The sequence below is a fragment of the Leuciscus leuciscus genome, assembly GCF_965113295.1.
Source record: "Leuciscus leuciscus genome assembly, chromosome: 1".
Taxonomy (NCBI): domain Eukaryota; kingdom Metazoa; phylum Chordata; class Actinopteri; order Cypriniformes; family Leuciscidae; genus Leuciscus; species Leuciscus leuciscus.
The window spans coordinates 79,372,049-79,388,832 of record NC_138725.1 but is presented as its reverse complement, the minus strand read 5'-3'; the positions used below and the strand labels follow the sequence as shown (position 1 = coordinate 79,388,832).

Below are 16,784 nucleotides of genomic sequence, written 5' to 3'. Positions count from 1 at the left end.
TGCATATGTATTCTATGGAGGGCAGGCTACACGAATAAACAAGGTATGCAAAGTGGCGAAATTGCTTGCTGGACCCTACCATCTTGGTGAAAACCTGCTGGGACCTTGTTAGATCTTGTATTAGTAGTAACCACGAAACCGTATATCTTCAAGACTTCTCATTTTATTCTGAACAGTAATTTCACATGTTAGCTCTAAGCACACACACACTTCTTCTCTCTTTGTTTTTTACCCGCTTCTCCTTCCTCTCCCAACACAATGTCCCTAGAGGTAGCATTATGAATTACAGTACATGACACAACATTTCCCCTCTTTGTAAAAACATTCTTCTTAACTCAACAGAAGGAAACATGTACTCTGAATAAAGTAGTTGTGACAACCTAGACAACTATTCAGTAACAGTCCGTACATTATATTCAATGCATGTAAACGGTGACATCTCTGTTAAAGTCCCCATTACAGACTAACGGTTTGAGGGGAGTGGTTAAGCGTTTCCCAAACCAAGCCGTCAAACCTACGTCATCAGAGAAGGAACGCCATTCCAGACCGGAAGTAACTTTTTAGACTTTGATTAAAGATTACGACGGCAAACAAATTTTTTTTCTGTGTATTAACTTGCACGGATTAATTGTTCACCACAAGACTAGTAATATTCGCTCACAAAGTAAATAGGGTAAATTTTGATTTCAGTTGGACTTTAACTAGTAACTCATAACATCAATACATGAATGGTCAGCAAAAGCAGTCAGTTGACATTTGAACATATTTAATAACATTCCTTTACTGTTACTTCAAACACTTTTGTAAACCAAAGAGCGATTAACTCATTCAGAACCGTTTAAAAAAAAAAAAAATTTTATTGAGAGCTACACCTGTGCAACTTGGATGTAGAACAGTCCTGTTTAATGTATCTCATAGTCCTTATGCCAAACAGGCTTCCGTCTCATATGCGTGACTTTCACAGAACTGTGTGTAGTGTCGGGTGTTTGCTGTAATGTATTACTGGCACAGTCAGTCAATCCAGGGGAGTATGCCAGGTGAGCAGCATTCCACTTTTTTCCATCACTGAAAAATCTTTTCTACTCTTACAGGAGCAGAAAATCTAGGATGACCCTTAGGGGTTGCACGGGGACACCTTATTCTCACTTTCCCTCCCACACCAAAGAGAGGATTGCGAGCACTGCGTTTGTGATCAGTGTATAATTTCATTTTGTCCTGTTTCTTTTTCACATGTTCACAGACAGCAGCAAGATCACATTTGCCTTCCCCATGTAAAGGCAGGATGTTAAGCTTGGTTCGCATCTTCCTCCCATATAAGAGCTCGTATGGTGACACACCCGTCGTAGCGTGAGGGGTTGCCTGATAAACCTGGAGCCACTCTGTAACAGCTCTGTTCCATGGTTGTGAGCGTTGAATGGCTGTCTGGATGCAACCTTTCAGTGCACGGTGAAATCTTTCATCAGCACCGTTAGAGGCAGGATAGTACACAGATGTACGGATGTGTTTTATATCTCGTTCCTTCACAAACTCAGCAAAGACAGTTGAGGTGAACTGTGTACCATTGTCCGTAACGATACACTCTGGGTTGTCATGACGACTAAAAAACGTACTCAGAAATTTGACAACATCCTCAGTAGTTGCACTGCTAGCAAATGCAAGCTCAGGACACTTGGAATGGTAGTCTGTGAGCGTTATAGCATATCTGCAACCTGGGGTGGCTGTTTCAAACGGTCCGACTATATCCAGACCCAGTTTTTTCCACGGACCCTCAGGAAACTGAACTGGCTGCAAATGTGCTGTATGCGTCACAGCAGATTTGTCATTGGACTGGCAGGGAATGCATGTAGCGATAGTTGACTCGACCTGAGAGTCCATCTGTGGCCACCAGTAAAGATCCCGCAACCTCTGCTTTGTGCGGACCTACTCCCTGGTGAGACTCGTGTGCCAAGGAAATCAAAGTGTGTCGCAGGGCTACAGGAACTAACAACCTTGTTCCTCTGAAAATGAAAGCATCTTTCACTGCGAGTTCATCTCTCACTCTGAAGTATGGAATCATGTCCTGACTCACCGCTTTGATGGAGGGTTTCGCAGCTTTTCCAGTTCAAGACAAGCAGCACAGGCAGTTTCAAAATCAGTCACTGAAAGAGAACATAATGTTGAGGAAATTAATGCAACTATTTCAGGCTCTAAATCAGCAGAGGAGTCAGCAGGTGCCAGTATTGGAAGACGAGACAAGCAGTCAGCTGTGTGGTTCTGGGAACCCGGCCGATAAACAACGTCATAGTTAAAACAAAGCAGACGTGCTGCCCACCGAGCAATCCGCATTCCGGCTCTCCCCATGCCTTTTGTAGTCAGTAAGGTGGTGAGTGCCTGGTGATCTGTGCGAAGTGTAAAGCGATGGCCCCACACGTACGTTCGCCATTTTTCAGTAGCCCACACACATGCCAGAGCCTCCTTCTCCTCTATAGAATATTTTTTTTCAGCATCAGTGAGCGTGCGGGAAGCAAAAGCCACTGTTTTTTCTGTTCCGTCTGATTGCACTTGGGCGAACACTGCACCCAACCTGTAGTGTTGTATAAGTAAATTCAAAGAGTATTATTAAATGGAATGTTTAAGTTAGCGACAAGATACAATGTTGTGGACTGGAGGAAAAAAGCTGATAGATGTTTTATTAACATCTGAGAAACTAAGAATAATAGATGGAAAATTGATCTAATAAATACGTTTAGATAAGAGAGGTCTATACCAATTGAAGAAGTTGTGAAAGAAGGCAAAGCTGTTTTTATGTATATATAGGCTATATATATATACATTTTTAATACTATTATACTAATGGCAGAAGGTTTTAAAGGAGTCGAAATACCTACCATTCCAGCCGCTCAAGATAGCTAAGGAAACACCCTGGACAGGGAAATTTAGAATTAATAATTTGATTGAGGACTCAATAAAGCAAAAACTGTTTAAAAGCTGTAGAAGTTGTGTTAAACAATTGCCTAGGAAGTCAAGTTTGAGGATTTAATAAGTATATATACATAAGATTATTAATGTTTAACGAGTTTGAGTTTAAGAGTTTTAGGTTTTGTCATTTGAAGTGGTTTACGCATAAAATACATAGCTTAATGGGTTACATTAAAGCATGTTATTGCTAGCAAATGATGAAGCATTACATATAAAAAAATAAATAAAATTGATTAAACTAAACGGGAATAAGCTGAAATGTTAGTGCACTTAAAGCAGCCATGTGAAAGACGTTGAGTTATATAGAGGAAAAATAACAAACAAATGTGTTGTAGTTTGTGCCGAATGTGTGAATATAAAACCAGCTTTACCCAAGTATTAATAATAATACATTTAGTTTATATAGCACCTTTAAAAGTTGCTTTCTCAAAGCGCTTTACAGGCAAACACAAGAGTGAAAACTACACATTTTAAATACAAATATAAACAAATAAAATGGAAAATCAAGTAAAACCTGAAATAAAATGTTTTAAGAAGAGATTTAAGTCACTAAAGTGTTGCTTCACTGCTGCTGTATTGTCAGTAACTTTACCCTAAGTATCTAGTGCAATTATAACTAGACTAATGAGATAAAAACATTAGGGCATTTGAATATTGATATTGATCAAATATTATATCAATTAATAAAATAAAATAATAATAAAAACATACCTTGCTTCTGAGCAAAAGTTTAGCAGTTCTGTGCAAAAGATATTCCAAGTTGGAATTTCTGACGAGGTCAAAAGATATGCTTCATCTGACCAACAACTACAGTTAGAGAGCCTCAAATGTGGAAACATTGCAGTGAGGAAGAAAAATAAAAAATAAACATAAAAGCAAAACATTATAATAAAAGCACGATTGATATATTATGTTGTAACGACTATTAATAGCCAGATAAAAAGTCATAAAAAAGGAAAGAGGTTTCTTAAAAAAGTACAATTGTTTGTAAAACTATATGCACTGAAGACTGAAGATTTGAGTTTGAAGTTAGAGAAAGCAGCATGTTAGGGGGAGTAATGTTTCTCCTGATACAGCCTAGCACACAGAGCTCAGGGGAGTATCTCAAGATCACTCAACAGGAGTTTCACCAGACAAACCCAGCAATACATGGAGAAACAGGGTTTGATTTAAACTGTTTTGAGAAACGGGAAAATAGACCGCCAGGTAAACAAACTGATTTAGCTCTAAAGCTTTAGAAAATGTTGGGGGGATTTAACCTCTCATATAGACTAAGCCTTTTTCTGAACCTTTTAGTCCAACCAGACAATTTTAAAGAAAACACAGTGATATGATATTAATACAGCTGATAAGCTAGCTTGACTTAGAGAAAAGTAGAGAAACGGAAACAGAATGTATAATATATAATAGATATTGGACCAAATTTAACACCTTAGTGAGAATTTAATCTTTGAAGTTTTGACTGATAACAAGATACATATTCCTACATGGGGACAGACATTATAATATTACTATTGTTTAAGTTAAAGATATAATACTATTGCATATGTTAAAGATATGCAACAATTATAATGGAGTTATTTAAAAGTCAAATATGGATGTTAAATATAGTGAACAAGAAATAAGATATTAAAGTAATTAAGTGGGTTACATATTATAGTAGTTCATGGATTTTTAGGAAGTCCTAGCGCCTGCTGTTGCATGAGTGCACTCCCAATGCTGGGTCGCACAAGGGAAGGAATTTGTTGTTAATCCCAGTGCCAAACAGATATGTGGATGATCCACTGTGGTGACCCCTATAACGGGAGAAGCCGGAAGAAAAATAGAGAGAGAAAAAGTGGATGGATTGTCGGAATGAATAAAAAAAAAAAAAAAAAAAATATATATATATATATATATATATATAATTATAATGATAAAATAATAATGTACATAACAAAAGTAAATGTATAATTATTACTACAGTGGAAGAGGATAGTGACTGCTTTAGACTGACCACATAGTTTTAGGATATTTAGAACAAAGACCATGTTTGAATATTGATTAATTGAAATTAGTTTTGATATAAAGTATTAAGATATGCAGCAGAGTAATCAAAATGCAGGAACAGCTGTTAATAGCCTACTAATAAAAGTTGCAGGCAAGATGTGATAAATGAAATTAATATTTTTCATTTTACAGCTATTTAACAAACTGAAAATCAACAAGTACTGCATACAGAGTGACTGTAAGACATGTCTGAATAAGCTTACATAGATTAAATAGATTAGTCATTTACAGATGTAAAAATAATAATAAACGTGAGGATAGTTGATTAAGTTATTAGAACATTTCCTCTGATTTAAAAGGAATTTGATCCTTGCTATAAAAAACAAGGTTACAAATGAAATTGAAATTAACAATAAAAGTATGATTAAGATGAAGAAAAGCTTCTTAAGTTAGAGATAACTAGAGAGGTATTATCAGGACTGAGGTTAATTTAATGATGAATTGAAAAAGAAGATTGTCAACAAACAATGAGAGAACCTAGTGTGTTGTTGTCTGCCGGGACTGTAGGATGAGTTCTCCTCAAAGTAATAATGAATGACCCAGTGACTATCGGCGAGCACATGGATGCATAGGACTGTTTCTGTACCAGGGTTGCTGTGGACTAAATGCGATGAATGTTTGAAAGACATTAACCAAAGTAATTTGCTGGTATATGGTAGGCAATAGGCATAGAATTTGGGGCATGGACCTTTGGTGGATTAACCATTTTAGGCAAAAGTACGGAACAAAGGTGTACAAAGTAATCAGACTTGGAAACAGCTGGATATTTCTAGCTTCGTAAATATGGTCATAATGTATTGAGATAAATACAAATGACGTAGAAAGCAAGTGGCTGCTGGTTTTGTCCCAGGAGACTTGGGAGAAAACTAGAGAGCCTAAAATCTTGCTTTGAAGAAGGAAATATTCCAACCAAAGTGAGAAATGGTTAATGGAAACGCTATTTACAATATAGCGTAAGAATGTATCACAATAAAAAAATCTCCCAAAAAGGGGGAATGTGATTTAAAAAGAAAAAGAAAGGAAAAAAAAAAGTCCCAAATACATGATTGAAAGGCAGAGGTGATCCTGTGTGCCAGTGAACTTCTGGAAGGGGGAGAGCCTGCTAGCAGAGGTTCACTCAGCACGACCGGCTGGTCTTCAAGGAAATACTGAACAAGACCAGCAGCAAAACACCTCGAGTGCCTGTGCCAAGAGAAAGAGCTGGCACAAGATTAACAAAACAGTAAAATATTAAAAGTTTTTGATGTGGGTAGAGTGATACTTTGGAATCTACTTATCAAAAACAATTAAAGTAAATAGTCCAAAAAGAGGGAAGAATAATGCTGAAATATAGAAAAATCCTGCTAATATAAATCATTTGCTGTGGGTAAATGATAATTATTGATTGTTTAAATTATTATGGATGTAGCAGCAATGTGGCATTTTGTTGATTTTACTGTAGCCTAACTGTACAAGCGATTTAAGTGAACTAAAGCTTTTTGGGAGCAAAAGAAAGCAGGAAGTTGAACTATAAAGCTAATGTGGAAAATCTACAAGCATAAAATATAGAAAGTGGAAAAATATATTTAATAGTACATAAAGGAAGAACATTTGAATATTGCATTATGGAACTACTGAAATTATGGGATTCTCATATCTGCATAATCTTGCCTGATGAATCCACTGTATAAAGCACTAGAATATAGGTGAAGGAAATTAGGGTCAAAAATTGGAGAAAAACCCCCAATGATATTAGAATTACAAACGAAAAGAACAAGATGGTTTAAAGTGAATGTCCTGATAGAAATATTTAATAGGAAGGTAAACGGAGATTATTCACTGTAAGGTGAATCTACCCTAAAGGAACATTACAGGAAATTAAGATTTTGACGATAAGAGAGAAAAGTATACATTTGGTTAGAACTGGAATATTTGGGGAAAATGGAAAGACATCAGTAAACACTGCAACAGTATAGTCAGTCTTAGCAACGTTTAAGAACATCATTCATGGACAAATGAAATATGAATTGTGTAAGAATGTAATTTAGAAAATGGCATAGAAGCAAATCCTAAAAGTCTTAATACAGTTATGGAGACTTATTTGGTGATAATGAAACTAATATTTTGAAAACTATTAAATAATGTGAAGAATATTGAAGAATATTCTAGCATTGGCTAGAAGGAAAAATAACCAAGAGATAATGGTAATATCAGAATCAGAATCAGAATCAGAAAGAGCTTTATTGCCAAGTGTGCTTGCACCCACAAGGAATTTTTCTTGGTACTGAAGCTTCCAGTGCACATATACAAATACAAATACAACAAGAAACATAGTAATACAAATTCTAAGAATAAAATATATAAAAAAAAAAAATAAAAAAATAAAAAAAAATAGTATAAAAAGTAAAAAAAAGGGGTCACAGTTGGGTTTAGTCTGAATAAACATTTACAGATTATGAACATATTTACAGTATTTTGAGAAGTATGAATAATATAAATATAAATATCACCTGAGTTAGAGAATATTACACTAGACAGTGGGAGTCTAGTGCATGTTACAGATTATGAACATATTTACAGTATTTTGAGTAGTATGAATAATATAAATATAAATATCACCTGAGTTAAGAGAATATTGCACTAGACAGTGGGAGTATTGCACTTGCAGGCATATGCCTTGGGGGGCATGTTAAGTGTTCAGAAGGGAAATGGCCTGTGGAAAGAAACTGTTCCTGTGCCTGGATGTTCTTGTGGCCAGTGATCTGTGTCGCCGTCCTGACGGTAACAGTTCAAACAGAGGGTGTCCAGGGTGAGTGGAGTCTGTGATGATTTTACCTGCTCTCTTCCTCACTCTGGAAGAGTACAGGTCCTGGAGGGTTGGCAGGGGGGCACCAATAATCCTCTCTGCTGTCCGGACTGTCCGTTGTATATAAGATAAAGTAATACATGGAGGCTAATACCTCCTACTTGTAGTAAGAGTGAGAAATGAAAAATGATATAAAACATGGGTTATTTTTAAACATCATCCTAAATATCATGATAAAATTAAAAATGAAAATAGACAGTATTTCTTTTTAGAGGGAAAAAAAATGTGTGCACGTACTTGGCAGCAGAAACGAAGAGTGATATTAAATCACGAATATGATAGCATATGGAGCATGTAGGCCAATAATATTTAATGAGAGTCACATAAAATAGATTAGGATTATGGAAAATATTGCAGTATCTGTTATATTAAAGCATTCTAATATGCAGAAAGAAGATTGGGAGAGAAACTGGACAAGGATGGTCAATCAACTTGTAGAAGAGTTGAGAAAACAACTTAAAGTTAATTTAGTATGTTTCCATAACAAACAAAAAGAAATGAATAATTGAAAATGAGCTCATTATGAATAATAGGTGCTAGTAGACATATTGTAATGTTGACCTGATTGACACTCCTGGATGCAGGCTTATCATGGAAGTGTTTGAGAACAGCAAGAGAGCAGATGAGGACAAACAAGCTCTCATTATGATCCATGCAAGAGCACCAAATGGCCTTGACTGAATCTGGAACCCTTTCAAAGAAGGGGGTGGAAATAGCAGAAGAAGTCCTACAGTATATATATATGCCTCTTATTCAGTCAAATAGACTATACAACAAGATAGACTGTAATAGTAAGAAACGGCCGCTCTGCATCCACCAGCACTGAGACCTTAGCTGGGGTCAGTTAAACCTTTTGGGAAATCCTGGTAAATATTATTACTTTATTATTTTAATGATTTATAATAAATAAATAAAATAAGAACCGTATATAATAAGAACCGTAGAACTAAAAGGACTATTATGAAGTGGGTGTTTGATATTGTAAACATAAAATGTAATAATTTTATGTCATCTATAATGCCAGTTGTGTTTATGGTTTTTACTGACTGATAAATACATGATTTAAGAAAACGAAATATATTATTGTAAATGAATAAAGAATAATTTAATTGTATTATGTGAAAAGGTATTATACTATAGTAACAAACAAATCTGGGGTTAGAAAAGATTATACCTTAGATTTAACTAAGGAGACGTTTAGGGTAAGAACTCCTGATAAGATAATTATTGGGTTAATTTTAATGTGTGTGATGCCACCAAATACTGATGTAACAAAGTGTGAACCTTATAATGGGGATGTAAAGATAATTTATAGTAAGAACTTACTGAAAATAATGTTGTTGTTTTTGCTTTTGAAATCTTTTGAAATCTTTATGAATTAAAGGATTCATTGGCTTCAGTGGACTTTGAATGTATATAATATATTAAGTAAATTAAAATATATGCTATGCTAATTGAAGAAGAAACTCTTGTGACCGTAGGGCATGTTAAAAGATGAACTTGTACATTTAATTTAAAATATAAAATGTTTAAAGATGGACATTATTAACTTGAGAGATTGTTTGCAAACTTTACAATGGGAACCATATGTATAACAAGGAACAAATTGATTTATTGACTTGTATAATTTATGTTTGAACATATATAGTGTTCTCAGATATTAAGGGAAACATTAGAAGAATTACTCTGGATACAAAGGTTTAATAACTGGATTATTCTGATTATAGTAAATGTATGAAATGTAACCATAATTAACCAGATAAATAATTGTAGGATGTGATATGTTTATGCAACAATTACTACAAAAGGTTTTTTTTATATTTGATGGTACAATTATGATATCTGAGAATCTGTTAATGCTTAAGAAATGATGGATTTAGTGTAAGATATTTGAATGAGAAAATGAGTTGCATGACAATATTTGACCCAGAGGTTTGGAACTGGATGTTTACAAGCAATAATAAAAAAAGAAACCTTGTGCACTGTTTGAACATTGAATACATTTCAAGACTGGTACAAACCAAGGGGGATGTTTAAACTAGTAGTTTGGGCAAGAAAACCCATCATACCCCAGAGATACTAACTTTGTGCCCTAAAGACCCTAGGAGATGTCAGCGGCTCACGTTTCCACGTTTCACCTGGAAGCGCATCCCCTAGCTGGGCTATAGGGGTGGAGCCGCGCCTCTAAGGGGAGACCGGGTGCTTGAAGTACTGGATTTTTGTTGAGATCCAAATTGGCCTAATACATGATAAACAAGCAGAGCACAAAGTTTTGCCCCTTGATAAATAAATAATTTTAATGCAATTACAAAAGAAATATAATTGATTATTTCTGTTATGGGAACCAGAAAACAAAACTGGGTGAAATATTGCATGAACTGTAACAAACCAATCTATTTAAGAATGATGGACAAATGTCTATGTTATTGGTAAAGTTTGATGAAGTGAACAAAGTCTGTGCTACAATTATGAGAAGGAAGGATAAAGAGTCAGGATAATTGCATGAAGGGGGTGTTGTATAATATCAAGAAAATGCAATTACCTGCCTCCTTATTTATTATAGATGCCTTTTTGTTACACATATTTAGCCAGTGTAATGCATTGCATTCAATGTTGTTATTTATTTTGTTTGTAAAAGATGGCTTATATTGTTTTGGCATAGATGTACAGAAATTGGTTATGTATGTATATGTGACTGTGCCAACCCATGTTAAGAGGAGCAGAAAATTGCGATTATGTGTGTGCGCTAGAGGACTCCTAGAACTTTAAATGAACTCAGCCATCTTAGCTGAGTTTACTGGAGTTCAAGGACATGAAGAGGTGGACCGCTTGCACCTGACTGGAGAAGGATCTGGGAAACTTTGGAGGAGTGTCAACCAAATGCCAGTTGTAAACAAGGAGTATAAAAGACTGATGAACGGACTGCCTCTTGGGATACTGATACGCCAGTGCCCCCGACGCCTAGAAGCCCAGAGCTGAGAACAAGAAACCCCAAGCAGAAGAGAAGAAGCCCAGAGCTTACTACACCTTTGTTTCAAAACATGACTATTGTATTTTATACTTAAACGATTAAGTTGTATTCGCCTTTTATATTTTTGTTTATTATAAAAAGAAAAGTAACCAATTAAAATAAATTTAATTGATTACAAAATCTGCCTACTGAGACTTAGATTTATGATGCTGGAAGACTCTTAATAAGAACATACCACAGAGGAGTCTTCTGACCAAATTGTAAGTACCTTTTGAACGCTTACGGTTTAGGTCAGATTTGACTTTCTTTACCTTACCTGAGAATAATAAATAAATAGGTAAAAGGTGTTAAGAGTAAAGTACACACCGTAAAACAGTAGTCACTGGCATCCATTGAAATGACTGAATGAAGTGTGGGGTCATAAATGGCAAGGGCCGGACTGGACACAAGCATCTGTTTAATGTTCTCAAAACTGCTTTGAGCAGCAGGCGTCCAAGAAAATTGTCCTTTTTCTTAAGCGCACTCACACATTGGGGCAACAACTGTTGCAAACCCAGGAAGAAATTTTGAGTACCAGGACACTAATCCTAGGATGGATTGCAGAGATGCTGTATCATATGGAGGTGGAGCTTCACGGACAGCATCTAGATGCTCTCGATCAGGTAGGATGCCATGAGTGTTGATTACATGGCCCAGAAACCGCAGTGAAGTTTGTTTGAAATTGCATTTTTTATCATTTAACACCAGCCCAGACTCTTTCAATTTCTGCAACACAGTACTGAGGTTCAAGCCATACTCTCAGATGTATCATACACGATAACATCATCCAGGTAATTTTTGACACCTGGTACACCCTCCAGGATGGTGGCTATCATCTTTTGGAAAGCTGAAGGTGCCGACACCAGGCCATAGGGAACCCTGCAAAATCTGAACAGGCCGTGATGAGTGATAAAAGCTGTAATATCTCAACACTCCTCATGCAGGGGAAGCTGATAGTATGCATTAGCCAGATCAATAGTAGAAAATACTGTAGCACCCCTAAGGCTGGTAAGCATTTCATCAATGTGTGGTAATGGATAACAGTCAGTAATGACGGCTTTGTTAACTTCTCTCAAGTCGGCACACATTCGTATCCCACCTGTTTTCTTCCCAGTAACAACGATGGGGGACACCCAGGCTGAAGCATCCACACCTTTGATGACGCCTGCTCTCAGCAGACGATCTAATTCAGCTGAAACAGACGCTCGGACTGCAAAAGGTAAGCGTCACAATTTCTGACGCACAGGTTTTACTGTGGGGTAAATGTTTGCCTTGTGGACAAAGTTTTTTACACATCCTATTTCAGTATCTGTCAGGGATGTGGTATTGACCATGACCGAGGAGCAGACATTATTACCCTTTATTTGAAGTTTTAGGGCAGAAATCAAGTCCATGCCTAACAAAGCAGTCCCTTTATTCACAACGAAGAATGTGGCAGCAGCTGACGCATTCGATACACACGCTTGTGCTTGCAGGCATCCGAGTACAGGTATGTGTTCCTGTGTATAAGTCACTAGACGGATGGCAGGTGTTGATAATTGTGTTGCACTGAAGTGGTGTTTATAAATGTGAAGAGGCAATATAGACACAGAAGAACCTGTATCCACAACGAATTGTACTGTGGTACCAGGTGAAGCAGGAGTATTGACAGTCATTTTGCAATGTAGTTTCTTTGGTACTTCGGCAGAATTCTCTAGATACAGCACTGTGACGTCATGCACTTGCACCTCGCGCACATCACTCGCTGGGGGTGAACGGCACACACGAGCAAAATGTCCCTTCTTGTTGCATAATTTACAAAACACCTTTGCAGCTGGGAACTGTGCTGAGTTAGCTAGGTGTTTGTCTGAACCGCATCTGAAACATGACTTACGGGTTGAAGAAGCGGGGGCAGCCGTCGGACGTGAACGGTGTTTCCCTCTTGTACAGCTCGCACTGGAGCATCTCTGTCGGCCGTCATTTTCTTTGCGTGCTCAGCCGCGGCTTCTAATTGTGTTGCAAGGGTAGTTGCTTTCTGTAATGTCAGGTCCGGCTCGAGTAACAGTCTCTGTCTAATATCATCACTGTGCAAATGTTCAAGCAATTGATCGCGAATCATATCATCCACTTTATCACCAAAGTCACAGTTAACGGCGAGTGCATGTAAAGCAGCAACGTACTGTTGTATGTTTTCGTGTGAAGCTTGTACTCTTTTTCTGAATGTATGCCGCTCCACGACAACATTAACTTTGGGCATGAAGTATTTTTTTTAAAGCATCATCGGAATTGTATGTCTCACCGGTGTCTGGTAGTGCATAAAAGATCCGTTGACCCTCTGCGCCCCTAGACAGTGAAGTAATGTAGCCCTCCTCCAAGCTTCAGGCCATGCATCGCCCACTGCGTTGATTACCATTAGATAGTTATTGAACATGCGCAACCACATGTCGAATGGCATGGTAGACTCTCCCGGGCAAGCCAGGAACACTGACGGTGCAGAGACATGCACATACATGGTTGAAAGTCAGTAACGTTATGCAAAACGTAGTATCCTCGTCGCCAATTTGTTAGATCTTGTATTAGTAGTAAGCACGACACTGTATATCTTCAAGACTTCTCATTTTATTCTGAACAGTAACTTCATATGTTAGCACTAAGCACACACTTCTTCTTCTCTCTTTGTTTTTTACCCGCTTCTCCTTCAACACAATATCCCTAGAGGTAGCATTATGAATTACAGTGCACACACAACAGACCTGAAGGGGTATATATGCCTCTTGCAAAAGGTTCAGCAGATACCACTGGGGAACAGGCTTTGACCCCCATAGGTGATATCTTTTCCCTTCAAGGTTTAGTCATAGAACATCATTGGAACAGAACAATACATCCACACAGAGCAAACTGGAACTAATATAAACTTCTTCTTATGATTCATTTCCACACTTTTATCATATAGTGACCAGTGATGTTGTTAATACCTAAAGAGTTACATATACTGTACCAAGGCTACATGTGGTGTGATAGAACTTCAAGACCCTAGGCATAGTTATCTATAAAAATCTCATACAGCAATTATGAGAACAAATAAGAACCCATCAAAGCCTAGAACTCTTGATTAGTTTAATTGCATGTTAACCAAATGGATGAATTGCAAAGCATGTGCATATTTATTCTCTGGACAGGCTATCTGTCACAATACGGTTTTTGACAACAGGTGAGTGTGCCCACAAATCTTATCACAATTTAATATCCCGTTTATCTTTATCCCTCTCCATTCAACTAGGAGTGATGATGTTATACATCTTCCATACCCACCCACCCATCCATCCACCCATCCACCCATCCACCCATCCATCCACCCATCCACCCATCCATCCATCTATCTATCCATCCATCCTCAGGTGAAACCTTCAACTCGTTAAGTTTTCAGTATCGAATTGGAAGCACAACACTGAGCAGGATTGTTATGGAGACCTGTGCAGCCCTAACTTCTGTACTACATGACGAATACTTAAAGGTAAATTACTGTAATGGTCATATGTGTAATGATGGGTCAGAGACCAGCGTCAACAATATCAAAGGCAATCCAGAATCAAAAACAGTGTAAGGCAGAGGTCGGGGCAGGCAGCAGAGAATCATAAACAATACCGGGCAGAGGTCAGGGCAGGCAGCAGACAAAACACGAGAGTAAATAAACAGGCAGTGGTCAGGAAACAGGGAATCGGAACAATGCAGAGAAAACGCTCAGAAATGTCAGCCGTGGCAAAACAAGACTTCGCAATGATCAAGAGTTCAGAGTCCGTATAAATAGGGAGGATAGGTGGATGCACCTGTGCAGGTGATTAGTCCTAGGTACGGGGCTGATGGGAATTGAAGTTCAATACTCAGGTGAACCTGATCTTCGGTGATTGGAGAGAGCCACAGAGGTGCGATCTATGACAATATGTATATTTGTACTCCTTTTGTATAGAATAATCACATTACCCATGTCCACTCTGTAAGCAGAAAGAATTAAGCTGTTTTATTTTTATTTTTTTTTATTTTTTTTATTGCACATCTTTTAAATGTAACACTTTGACAATAAGGTTTTGTTAACATTAGTTATGTGAGTAAATGTAAATGTAAGTAAAAAGGACATTCCACAATTATGTGGTTGTCTGAATCCTTGATGTTGTATTTATTCTGCCTTCAGCCTTGACATAATTGTTAATAAGCATTGGTTATAGTTATACCCATATTTTATGGTGGTTGAAAAGAAAGAAAAAAACATTTTGTCAATTCGGACAGGAAAATTAAACCATTTTGAACTGTATGGCGATCCTAATGATTGAATAAAAATAGCGATTATTCAGCTTCATTTGGTTGATTCACCATGTCTCCATCTCACTTGTTTCACAGACACCACCAACTCAGTCAGAGTGGAAGGCCATTTCCAAAGATTTTGCTGACAAGTGGAACTTTCCACACTGCTTAGGGGCTGTGGATGGCAAACACATCTTTATTCAACCCCCGGCCAAGACTGGAAGCATGTTTTACAACTACAAGTCATGGTTTTCCATCATACTTATTGCAGTAGTTGACGCTCAATACAGGTTTGTGTATGCAAGTGCAGGAACCCAGGGCAGAGTGTCTGGTGCTGGTGTGTTTGCCCAGTCTGAGAGTTGCTATGGACGCTGGCCTACTGCATGCCCCCCCCCTGATGATACCCTTCCCAACACTGATGTCATGATGCCCTACATGTTCATCGGTGACGAGGCCTTCCCGCTGAAAACGGATCTCATGAAGCCCTATCCTTTTTGAAACCTGAGCAAAAATCAAAGGATTTACAATTACCATATTTCCCGGGCACATCGTGTTGTTGAAAACGCCTTTGAAATTTTGGCAAATCGCTTCAGAGTTTTTAGAACAACTATTTGCCTGAATCCAGACAAAGTTGTGACCATTCTCTTTGCGTGTCTTTGCCTGCACAACTTTTTACGCAACCATAGATCTGATGCCTATGTGCCACCTGCCTATGTGGATTATGAGGATGCCAACCATCAGCTTATTGAAGGAGCATGGAGGAGAGAGGGAGCGCTACAGTCTGCATCAACTGGAAGAGCAAGAAATCCCTCTGTGGAAGCCAAGAAACAATGGCCAGTACTGTTTCACCTGCAGGGAGTGTTTCATGCCAAGAGGATATGGTGTAGTAATTGTACTGGTTATTACAATATATAATTTCTTTGCAGTAAAAAAATTGTCTAACCAAGTTGGATGGTGGACATGCTTTTTGAAATAAATAAAAGATATACTTCCTTTGAAATGAGTCCGCAAATAGTCTTCAGAACATTATTTTTTACTGCACAGATAACAACAGATGTTAGTCAAATGACCAATTCCCTGAAATCAAAACCAAATGATTGCATAAATTATTATTATATTTTTTTCAAAAACAAACGTTTTCTTAAGGCACAAGTGCATAACTACACTTCAACATTTACTACCACATTAGAGGTAGTTTACAAATTCTACCAAAGTTGGATGGTGTTTGCTTTAGTTGTGCTCTTGACCCTTGACTCTTTAATTTCTGTCATGTAGGTCAGAAAGGATGACCCGCACGAGTGCCTCGCCGATGACAGCCGGTTCTGCCTGAAGTGTTTCTGTGAATGGGAAAATCCTTTCAATCCTCATTCTTTGGATTGGGTCATTGATCCAGATTTTTAATGGCGGTGGAGATTCCCGACTCTGGCGCTACCAACACGGGACAGGCCCAGGAAACCTCGCCTTTTTGTAAGACTGTTGGGATCAGTGGAGTGGGTCCCAAGGCTGATGGAGTATGGTCTGGATTGCGGATAGAAGAGCCTTCCATAAAACATCTCCTCAAGGGCCAGCTCCATCTGGAAAGAGGTCCAGCTGTTCTTATAACCCCCTTGACCGTGGGAATCTTTTAACAGTGATTCAAGCGTG

The 16,784-nt window shown here is 37.8% G+C and overlaps 2 protein-coding genes across 6 annotated transcripts in view; one reads left to right on the top strand and one right to left on the bottom strand.

Annotated features, from left to right (window-relative positions):
* LOC309510979 (uncharacterized protein) overlaps positions 1-16,784 on the bottom strand; it is a 120,182-nt gene that overhangs the window by 9,526 nt on the left and 93,872 nt on the right. For 2 of the 5 annotated variants that reach the window (XR_014210456.1, XR_014210457.1), the window contains exon 1: positions 80-3,930. The exons of 2 other annotated variants lie outside the window; for them this stretch is intronic. The gene's annotated coding sequence lies outside the window, so the exon portion shown is untranslated. Of the gene's footprint in view, positions 1-79; positions 3,931-16,784 lie in introns of those variants that run through there. One more of the 5 variants, XM_082186011.1, reaches the window with a different exon arrangement.
* LOC309511319 (zinc finger protein 862-like) overlaps positions 1-16,784 on the top strand; it is a 210,061-nt gene that overhangs the window by 106,443 nt on the left and 86,834 nt on the right. The window lies entirely within an intron of this gene.